This window comes from Falco punctatus (genome assembly GCF_963210335.1).
Source record: "Falco punctatus genome assembly, chromosome: 2".
Lineage (NCBI taxonomy): Eukaryota > Metazoa > Chordata > Aves > Falconiformes > Falconidae > Falco > Falco punctatus.
Genome location: NC_137581.1, coordinates 104,758,112 through 104,769,244, shown reverse-complemented (window position 1 = coordinate 104,769,244; position 11,133 = coordinate 104,758,112). Strand labels below are relative to the sequence as shown.

At 34.6% G+C, this 11,133-nt stretch overlaps 1 protein-coding gene across 2 annotated transcripts in view; it reads left to right on the top strand.

Annotated features, from left to right (window-relative positions):
- NCAM2 (neural cell adhesion molecule 2) overlaps positions 1–11,133 on the top strand; it is a 316,785-nt gene that overhangs the window by 105,584 nt on the left and 200,068 nt on the right. The gene's annotated exons all lie outside the window — the stretch shown is intronic.

Here is an 11,133-nt window from a genome sequence, read left to right as displayed (position 1 = left end):
AATCTCTGGAAAAGTATTGTGCCCTCACTTGTTTGTGCCTCATTGATTTTTGAAGTACTGGTAGGTAAGCAAAAATGTTGACATCATCTAATGTCAGAGATAATTTATTGGTTCGTTAATACCATGCTTTTCAAGTTTCCTGAAATAATGATCCATCTGAGGAGTGGCATCTGTTTTGTATGCAGTAAAGGACCTTCAGTTTGGCAACCTGTTAATCTACTTAAGTGCATGTAAAAAAGCATGTGAATCAGTACATTTCATGTCAAATGTGTCTTTGAATGCTCTGTTTTCATGCATGTTATCATGCAGATTAAGTTAATTAGTGGACTTTTTCTTTTAAGATTTAATGGATAGGGTGATTAATATCATTTAACATAAGAAATACTTAATCTTCCCCTCTTGGTTGTGATTTTGCAAGCTAAGGAGGAGTGATTTATGTTAGAAGACTACAGATTAAGCAAATAAAGCCTCAAGAGACTCTTCTGAGAATCTTGTGTGTGCTCTTTCAGAATGAACATTCAATCAGTTTTCTAGAGTAAGGTGTGCAAGGTCTAAATTGCTACAGAAGCCATGGTTTTGGGTGGTGTTTAGAAAAGCTCTTACCCCTGACAGGTACCACTATTAAAATATTATGGCCTTTTTTCGGAGGTCAGTTTTGGGTCTTAAATACGTCTTTTGTTTGAACAGTTACAGTGTACTTTATGTTTGAAATTACTGCTGTCTTGCTGTATTTATTGCTGTCATTTTTCTAATTAAAATCATTTGGGCACAAGGATTAACTGCCCTTTATTGCACTTCGGGTTATAAAAAGATCTGGGAAAGTGTATAGAGAAGGAAGTGTTTTAATGATGTCAAACCTAGGAAAAAAAGCTTCAAAACTAGATAAGTCCAGAAACTGCAAATCTTTTGTGTATTTCAACATAGATATTAAATTAATTTATTTATATCCCAAGCATTTTTATAGATTTGCCTGGCCAGAATGTTGATCAAATCTAAACGGAATTTGTGCATAAGTATCTCTGTACTTGTGCTGTAATACTTTCTCTCATAATGCTTTTCAACATGAAATCCTTTCAAGATCAAGATATTACAGAGAGAGGGAATTTAGCAAAAGAGGTGGCTATGAAATAAATATAAAGTTTGTGTGAAATTATGCACAAAGGATAAAAGATGTTTCTATATATATCTAAAATCAATAGAGTGAATGAATATTCATCAGAGTGCAAGAAAAATGGAAAAGAAATCTTCCTAGTCCACAGGACAGTCAAAAGATTTATGTTGTTACTTGTAAGAATGTCGAGATTATGTGTTACAAACATTAAGGATGGTTATGAAATTGAGTACAATGTCTATATAAATAAGATTTTACATTTGGAGGTTCTGCTTCAGATAGGAAAGCTGTAAATGGACAAAAAAGTAATTTAAGTAGAAATCAAAGGTAAATAAATAGAGATATAATCACCGATAAGTCTCATTTGCATGGTTTGCTAAGAAGGGAAGGAGGACACAATAAATTATTAATATATTGCTTCCTTTAACTGAGTTCCATGTTCTCCACTTGGTCTCATGGATGTTTAAACATATACCAAGATGGATATTTCAGTTATATAAATCTCTACTAAGTTCCTGTTAAGTTACTGAGCTTTTCTGCTCTTAGAAGTTGTTAGTTCTAAAATTTCTTATATTTAATCAACATATTAGCTCTTAAGAGTGAATATAAATTTTTAAGCTGCATAATCTGTGAAAAAAGCAGGATATATGGTGAACTAGGATTGTTTGAAGGAAATCCTGATAGAAAATAAGGTAAATTTTGAAAACGCAAATCAGGATGAGCAGGTATACTAAGAATTTTGGACAAAGAGTCTGATGGAAAGTTTTGTTAAAAACGACAAAATTCATGCAGTAACAAAACAAACAAAAAATTGTAAGATTATCATGTAGCAAACATCCTTTGAGGAGAAGTTTGGGAGAAATATATTATTTAGCCTACAAACATCAGGGGATGTATTTGCTATGGCCGCTAGATTAACTTTCAGGGAACTTGGAAATATAATGTTCCAGGCAAGAATCTGAATCTGATATTTCCTCTGGATTTGTGTCAGGCCATTTGCTCCTGCAGTGTTCATGGAACTGTCAAGAAAATCATTGAAAGTAGAAAGGACTACTTTTTTTTTTTTTTTTTTAAGTGGAGGGGTGGGGTCTGTCTTTTCATGCCTTCAGCACAAAATTCTTTTAAGAAACTTTGCTGGAGGGGTGTGTATATGAGTGTATATTTCTATTTAATTGCTAGATGAAGAAAAAAAAAACAACTTTAAACAAGTGCAAACAGCAAGGTACACTTTCTTGATTTTTATTTTTTTTCCTGCTTGACTGTTTGTAACTTTTCTGCTTGTTTTTTTCTATTGTAAGGATGAGGAAGGAGCAGTAGTAGACAACAGTCTGATAGACTTCTGTGAGAATTTCTGCTCTGTGCAGCTAGTGCATCTGTTTAAGTAATTTGCAATGAACTATGTTCTTGAAGCAATGCCTTTTTTTCATAGTGTATAACCTAGAGAGAGTCCTGACTGTTGCAAATAGGTAAGTTAAAATTATTTTTCTCCACTGTAATGTAGATATTCTGTTGGATGTGAAGAATTAATAATTTTCCAAATCAATATGATTTTTAGTCTGCACACTAAACAGTGCATTTTTGTTTACTAATTAGAAGTTCAATACAGGCTTATGTATTTACCTTGCACAGCAGACAGAACAGGATGATCACATAATTTTTGAGGTGCTGGTTTGGATTAAAAGATGTTACCTGCAATTTCATTTTCATACAAAGCAGCTGCTTGGTTGCAGGTTTTATATTATCATCATCATAATCATAACTATTTTTAAATCTTGTTGTTGTTATTGTTATTATCCTATCCTTTGTTTTCCCTTGTAATCCATTACATTACTACTCCTCCCACCCCCACCAGCCAAAAATAAAGAAAAAGAAAAGAAAAAATATCCTAGTGGTTAAATTCTAAATTCTGCTGCAGGAATTCTTTTCGTCACCAAGGAAGTTAACATGTAATACCCACATAATGTGCTGATTTTGCTTTAGATAATATCTTACAATTCATATAAAAAGTCTCCCAGAACTATTTTTTTAAGAACTGGTTCAATATATTCCTCTAGTGACCAAATTTATTTTCAGAGTTGTTTATTTTAAATGAAAAAGCTCTTTATTAATTTTATGTTCTGCTGTTCCTATTTTTAAGTAAGAGGAGCACAGGTGGGGGCTGCTTTTGGGTTTTGTCATCAATGCATTCACTGTATAATTCACAAATACATATTCTATAGAAATTGAGTGCTATCTTTTAAAAAAATGCAAATGAGTTTATAAATGACTGTTGCAGCCTCAAAAAAAGAGCTTATTTTTCTTATTATCACAGTCTATCACAGTCAATCACAGTCAATGTGGATGAGCATACTTATGTTGATTGATTGAAAAAAGGTTTCCAATAAGAGATGAACTCTAATACTAAACAATGCATGAGAATTCCTGTAATGCTGGATAGTGCATAACCTTCAAATAACTTAATTTCTGATAAGACAGTTTTTTTCCCTCCACTTTAATGCAAGGTAAAATGATGACAAATGATTATTTAACAATAGATTATTACTACTACTACTACTTATTTTTTTTTAATTACTGAATTACTCCCTGGCAAAATAGATTATAACGGAGGTTTTAATGTAGTAGCTTTGTCAAATCATTATTTTTCTTTCTGAAGAGCTGTGTTTGTGCAGTTCTGATGATGAATTTGAGAAGCACTAGGGTGCTTCTCAGATCTATCTCATTATTCAAAGTCCGTTTTTTCCACAGCCTGAAACAATGCCTTTCATTAGCAACTTACTAGAGCCTGCAATGTACAGTAAAAAGAAAAGAAAAGAAAAACCCAAACCAAAAAGGGTAATAAATACCAGATAAGAAAGGCAAAAGTGTTCAGACTGTTAGGACAGATAATTTATAAATTGTCTTTACAAGTATAAATTCAAGGAAAGTGTGCTATTAAAGCTCATCTCTCAACTGCTTTTCCGTGTGATAGGTATTTCTGTCCAAAGTATTTTTTATTGGTTTTAGTACAGGATATAAGGGACTTAAACAAATCTAAACACATATGGTGGGATTAATTTGCTTTGTTTTAGACATCTGTATCTTGACTCCTCTTATCAGCAATGAAGGAAAGTACTTTGAGAAGCTCAATTGATTTATTCTCCTAAAGAACATGCCTTCCCTAGAATGGAAGGGATTTATACCGATGTATTTAGTCATTATAAGGACAAGGCATTAAATTCTCGCTCTGTGCCAAAAAAAGTTGTGCTTTTAGTGTTGTATTTAGAAACCACAGATAACCTACATCATGTGCCTTGGATTTTGTACCAGTAATTCCTACTATCAGCCTCTTCTTTGATCTAACTGTAGGGAGTTTCTCTGCCAGATCCTGCACAGCTCAGTTTCTGCAGCTCTTACCTGTAAATGTTGATTTGACAGCAGTGCAGTATAAAATGCCATTTTCTAGGCATCTGCTTTCAAGTTATTAAACGTCTTCCAATTGTTCCTCAGAACAGAGCAACTGAAATATGTCTGTACTAGTTCAACCTAAGAATTTGATTTTAGTTTATTGAGGTCCTGCGTCTTTCCAGAAAGGTGCAAAATGATGGGTTCTATTTGAAACTAAATAGTGGCCATCTGTAATTAGTGTGACATTTCCAATGGTTCTAATGGAATGAAGAATTTTAATCTCGGGAGACGATACCTGTTAACAAAGTGATTACCATTTCAGAAATAATACTGTATGTCCTAGCCTGTGGCCATTATTTTTTAATCGTGGTGAATATGATGAAGGCCATGTTGCTAAGAATTACCAAATGTATGGCTTAATTAAGCTATTAAGGATGAATAGTTGTTCCCATTAAAATTATTTAAAATAAAAGATACAGTCTATTCCAATTATTGACTCCTACCTGTAATTTCCGTTTGGAAAATAATTGTATCAACTGAAGTGTTGCTTTTTGGTTTTTTTGTGTTTGTTGTTTTATTTTTTTTAAATATATATTTTAGGTACATTTTAGTCTGAGATTTTTAGAGGACATGCCAAAATCAATTTTCTTTCTCTTAGAACCCCTCTTGCCTGTTCTTACTAGATTACTAGCAAATCTGTTTCTACAGTCCTGAAATCTAAAGCATTCTTAAGTCTGCATGACTGGATTTTGAACTATTCCATTTTCAATCAGAGGTTCTTGGAGCAGTTATAAAACCTAGTGAGGCAAAGAAAAGTGACTTGTCACTTCTTTTTGGCCATTAATTTGCCTGTGTGTAAGAAATCAATTGCTGATAGCCATAACTGCCCATCATGACTCTTCATGACTATCTCTCTAGTAAGTTTAAATATGACAGCCTGAAATCTCCAAGCCCGACCTTCTTTCCTTTATGTGATGTGATTTTTTTACAAGTACATATTTAGGATATTTGAAAGATGCAGGAGATGGAAAATATGAGATAACTTTTGTCATTTCTTCATTTCATTTCTACATGATTCATTAGTATAAAATGTAGTGGAGTTTATGTTTACTTAGTTTTTCTGAATATACCAAGCAAGCTTTGATGAAATTGGGTTTAAGTATTTGAACCTGGACTGTTTGACTTTTAAATGCAAAAGATTCATCTGCCATGCTCACTAAGACCGTGAAGTAAGTTAGAAAAATGACAACTGCTTGACAACTATTAAGTTTTGCTTCTATTAAAAAAATAAGTATTGTAGGTGGGTTTGGTGTTTTGTTTTTTTTTTGGAGATTAAAAAAACCAACAAAAAACAACCCAAAAATAAGAAAGAAAAAAAAAAAAAGTCAGTGCTCACTTTACATACTTGCAGTGATTTAAGGTCTTATTGAACCCACCATAGCATTTCCAGTACTAAGAAAGAAACTCAATGCTTCATATTTTAGGCCTAAAAGCTGTGGGGGCAGTGAGACGACAGTTTTGCAAAATACAAATTTATTTATACATACAAAACTAAAACAGGGTATTAGAGCCTATTCAGGAGTATCTATTTTTAATATGTAATAATCCCATTAGCAACACAGTGTTTCTTATGTCATACACAGTATAACGCAAAATGTAACAGAAGAGCCTAAGGCTTTCAGCTTTGAGAAATTTAATTTCACATCTAGCCGAAAATGATTCATTCTTCATTGTGACATTAAACCAGATCACCTTTTTTTAAGGCTGAATTCTCGCTGTCTCCTGTCCTTGTAATCTCATAGATTGATTGTTACTTGTATCCTAGGTATGAAACTTGGATAAAAGTTAAAGGAGGGAGAGAACAGGGTGCAGCAGAGTAAATGTGAGTGAGCAGCTCAGCAGCTTACAACTTGGGAAGAAATAGTTCATCTTTATCTCCTCTCTCTTCTCTTGCTGGAGATACTGAGTCAATAATAGCAGTACTAGCTTTGATTGTGGCATAGTTCTTTACACTTACATATGTAACTGTACAGAAACATATATGCATTTATGTACAGTGCTTATATTCCCTATTCCCAGAATTAAATTTAATTAATATGGGGGTTTCAAAGAGGAAAAAACCCATCAGGTCTACTAGGAACAGAACAGATTTTTTTTTTTTTTTTACCTCGAACAACAGAGCAAATCAAGGAGGCTAGCTTTTCTGTACATGCTGGCATCTCTAACCAGAGAAAAGTGATTTATTTTTGGAAGCTAGCTATCAAATTAATAAAGAGCAGAGCAAAGAAAAAGACATTTCACTTCAATCTGTTTTCTACTTACTCCTACTATATGTTTCCAAAAACTTAATCCAAGTCTGGATAAGCTTTCTGTATATTTTTGTTCTCCCTCTCCCCCTTCTCCTAAAAGGAAGCATGTTACGCTCCTCCATAAGCTTATTCATGTCTCTTTTTGTTCATCTTTCCCAGCCATGCTTCAAGGCCATATTTGTGAGGGCACCGGTGAGGGTGGCCAGGGGTGATGGATCGGTGGGTCCATCAGGGCAGTATGGTGCCCTCCCGCCTTGAACAATCCAGTGAGCTGAGCCTGGTTGGGACAGGGATGGTGACAGAGGTCAGCTACAGCCTGGCCATCCCCAGCTTCTACTGCAGGCCCAGGGCCCAGCTAGGAAGGCAGACCCTGGGCCAGGATAAGAGGGGTCCAGGGTGGTGCTTGGCTCAGTGGGTCCCAGGGCAAGGCCAGAGCTGACAGCAGTCCCAGGGGCAGCAGCCATCCAAGGAGGCCTCTCCCTGTCTGGGACCACCCCCACCCAGACCCCAGGGAGCTGCTGTAGGACTGCTTTCCTATGGTAGAAATTGTAGTTACAATTCTCACGTGACTGCTGTGTGAAGTTCTTTATAACTTACCACAATAGTTACTATTGTGCAGTTAAGTGCTGATGGCCGTGTTCCTTGATGTCACCAAGCTGGTCAGACCTGAGAGGTCACCAGCTGCAAGGGAAACCAGAACCAATGTGGGATGTATTCTTCCCTTCTTTATTCTCTCAATAATGATGTTTTATGTTTCTCTCCCCTCCCCAAAAGGAGATGATCTCATCTGTTCTTGACATTGTTGATCATATTTTTGGGACTAGGGCTTGCTCTAGTTTAGCCAGACATCTTTCTTGCTTATCCTATGGGATTATTCTGGTTCCATCAGACATCTTTCCTGCTTGTTCAGTGGGTTTATTCTGGTGGTAACAGACATCCTTCCCACATTCTCTGCAGGATTATTTTGTTTCACAAAACGTCTGTTTTGTTTTTTCTACATCCTTAGTTCTTAACCTTGCAGATTTTACTATGTGTACAAGTTTTCTTGTATCCAGTTTGGAGAAGTGTCTTTGTCTATGTAGATTAAGACATCAATCTAAACTAAGAGGGCCACAGAGTTTTCTGCTCTCATAGAGGATCTCTGCAGAAAAAAAAATAAAATTAATGAATAAACTCTACATTTTATTTTCAAGCTGGCAAATGTGACCAATAATAATGAAGCTTAACTTGTTCATTAGAATGTTTACTTTGCTCATACAAATAAATTAAAAAAAAAAAAATCCAAAACAACCAGTTTATTTCACAAGGTAACCCTGTAATTCTGGTTCATTTACCTATAAAAATAGCAGGTAATGAATACAATTGTAAGGTTAACAATTGGTCCCAGTATGATTGTTCCTTCTTTAGATTAACTGGAATAATTCAAGACAGAGAACATTTTAACATTATAGTGTTACATTTCATTTGAAGTCAATAGTGCTTGTTTGCCTCAGAATACTACTATTTTACTACTTCTGCTAGTTCTTTAATGTGTCTAAGTTGAATCATTCTACGTGGTGAATTTTAAATAAAGACAGCTCTGATTCTTTTCCACCCTAGGAAAATGAACACTTGGAATGTGTCTTACCACTTCTGCATATGGTATTCTTATTTTGTATTGTAAACTTCCACTTTTTGAGCATCCCAGCTAATTCTAATAATTTGATGGTCTAAATTTATTCTCCTTTGAGATCAATCCCTATTGAAGGTCTGTCCTAGTAGAGAAGCAGTGTCTGTTATCAGAAAAAAATGTTTTTAAAAAATTAATACCACCTGAAAGCCAGTATAAGAATTGCATGGAAAGCTACCAGGTATTTCTGGTGAGATGTGTTTGTAGACATTAAGATGGTAGTGTAGCAAAGTTCCACAATACATTCAAATAAAATGCATTTTCTTTTTTGAATATTTAACTCTGTTAATTTTAAAACCATTTATTCTGTCTAGGCTGCATTTATAATAGATAAACTCTTCTTGTCATGTAGAATGAGGATTAAGAATGAGGATTAGGAATTAAATACTTATGAATGAGTCCATGAGACTCGCAAGGAGAATAGAAATATTTGAAAGCCAATGACAGTGGGCTTTTTGTACTTGTATAAAACTTGTGGTGGCTTAGATTTAGATTCCTCTCTAGCTGGTCTCAACTTCTTGGGCAACATTAATATAATTTTAATGCAAAATATAGTTCTGTAGGTGTGTTGCAGGTTGTCTCCTTTGGAAAAAAAAAAAAACAACTTTTTCTCCTAGCTAGACACATAACTGGCTTTGCAGGCTCTGCAGCTTGTGGTGTGCATGTGTGGGAGCATACATGTACGAGTCTGAACCAGTCTATTTCAGTGCAGTACAAAGTAGACTTAACTGTGTAGGATTATTAAGCTTTTGGGCATGATGTGATATTTTGGCCTTCATATCATGCCGTTGTAGAGGGAGACCATGTGCATCTGCTGAAAGAGATGAAACTGTAGGAAACTGTATTCAACAGAAGAATTAATGTAATGGTAATTAAATTGGCAGATGCATTAAAGCAATCCTTTGGCATATAGTATGTTTTATTTATATTATACATATTTAAATTCAGAAGAATTGAGCAGACGTCTTGAAATGTTCTTCAGCACTAAAGACAAGTGCAAATATTTGCAAATATGATCAAATTATGCAGCTATCAAATACAATTTTCTGTAATTAGTGGTTAACCAGAAGTTGTTGACTTCGTAATTACATGACAATTCTAAAGGAAGTTCCCCTTTAATTTGTCTTAGTAAATACCTCCAATGCAGTCAGAATTGAAATGCAAGACAGTTGTGCTTTGACTCATCAGCTGCAAGGCTAGCTAAGCTACAGGAAGAAAAATATGAGGAGGCAGAATTTTCTGCCTTTGAGACATTTATATACTGAAAAAAAGTGTTACTTAATAATTATCTGGAGTGTTGTCCTACCAGAACTGAAGCAGTGACTCATTGACTGTCTCAGAGATATTCGGCACTAAAAGGAAAAGGTATGAAAGAAAAAAGAAAAGTATTAATTGGAATGTGGAACTCAGGAGGAAAGTAGATACTTGTTAAAGTCTGAAGGAAAATGAATGATGTGCACAAAGTAGAAAAACATGGTGACCAGAAAAAGAATTGGTAATACCAGAAAATAAAAACTACTTCTTTTTACAAGCTGCCACATTTTGAAACAAAGCAACAAGAGGAAAGATAATAAAAAAAGGATATAAGCAGTCAGTGTTGCTCTGAGAGGAAAATCTCAGTACAATCTAAAACAGTCTAAAATGTGGAACAAGCCTACAAGTAATAGATCCAGTGACAGGGTGACTGGATTGTCAGTATTTTTTTCTACATGAAATAGAAGAAATACAGAAATAATCAAAACTGTAAACTGGATGTGAAAATATCTTAATCTTAAGTATTTCAGGAAAGAGAGCTAGAGGTTTCTGGGTCAATTAAAATGGAATAATGTATCAGCCTGTTGGGGGGAAAAACCAAAACCAAAACGTTTAGATTATTACAAAACAAACCGAGCAGAATACTAGGAAATACCTAGACATACGCACTCTGGGTATTTGGATATCCTTCCATATTTTTTCCTGTGAAGCGGAAGACTTTTCTGTCAAGAGACAAATGGAGAGAACACAGCTGTTTGAGTTGTCCAACCAGCAAATTAATTGTCTAGCCTTGAAGGATTTAAGTTATAAGAAGTATAAATGACTAATGAATAATTTTCTTGTGCATGGGATAGCCAGAGTATACTGGCCTAAAGTGTTGTGTATTCATTGATTAAAACTTGCAAAAATAAATGACATAATTTATGCTAGTTTTGAAAGTGTGGTTAATATTACTTTTCATTTATCAGTGGTTTATCGTCCTGTGACATTCTTGCATTATACATAGCCATACCTCTGAAATATTGGTAGTTAATACGTTATATAATTTTGGCCATAAATAGTCTTTCCATTTTCTGTGAGAGAAAAAAATGGAAGTTTGAAGGAGTATGGATTAAGTGTAATTTTATAATACAATCATACAGATATAATTTCAAGATTTTTAAAAATTCTTTGCTATTGAATGGCAGCCCACCACTGCATATGTCACAGGAGAATTGTATTATCTCATACTGATTAATCTGAAGATGCCCAAGTGTGAGGCAAGAAGGGTAAACAAGAAGTCTCTTACAGAGAGAGCTGAAAATTGGCAGACTCCCACATGTGACCTTGGACTTGATTCAACTGTCATCTTCCATACAAAGAAGCTGGAAAAGAACCCATGGATGTGTGCATAATTGTGAAATTTT